A 419-nucleotide genomic window follows, 5' to 3' on the forward strand; every position below is an offset into this window, starting at 1 on the left:
GCTTCTAGTTTTATTGACCTTTGCTATTGTTTTCATTTCTTTTTCATTTCTTTCTTATCTGATCTTTATGATTTATTTCCTTCTGCTAATTTTGGGTGTTTGGTTTTTTTTCCCTCTTTCTCTAATTGCTTTAGGTGTAAGGTTAGGTTGTTTGGATTTTTCTTGTTCCTTAAGGTAGGATTGTATTGTTATAAACTTCCCTCTTAGAATTGATTTTGTTGCATCACATAGGTTTTCGGCCATCATGTTTTCATTGTCATTTGTCTCTAGGTATTTTTTTATTTCCTCTTTGATTTCTTCAGTGATTTCTTGGTTATTTAGTAGCGTATAATTTAGCTTCCATGTGTTTGTATTTTTACAGATTTTTTTCCTGTAATTGATATCTAGTCTCATAGTGTTGTGATAAGGAAAGATACCTG

At 30.8% G+C, this 419-nt stretch overlaps 1 long non-coding RNA gene across 1 annotated transcript in view; it reads right to left on the reverse strand.

The window, feature by feature from the left end:
- Positions 1-203: 203 nt before the first annotated feature.
- LOC114891940 overlaps positions 204-419 on the reverse strand; it is a 461-nt gene continuing 245 nt past the window's right edge. Inside the window, exon 2 of the long non-coding RNA XR_003792642.1 lies at positions 204-416. This is a non-coding gene — a long non-coding RNA (uncharacterized LOC114891940). The remainder of the gene's footprint in view (positions 417-419) is intronic.

This window comes from Monodon monoceros, unplaced genomic scaffold (genome assembly GCF_005190385.1).
Source record: "Monodon monoceros isolate NGI ecotype Baffin Bay Population unplaced genomic scaffold, NGI_Narwhal_1 Super_Scaffold_12, whole genome shotgun sequence".
Classification (NCBI taxonomy): Eukaryota; Metazoa; Chordata; class Mammalia; order Artiodactyla; family Monodontidae; genus Monodon; species Monodon monoceros.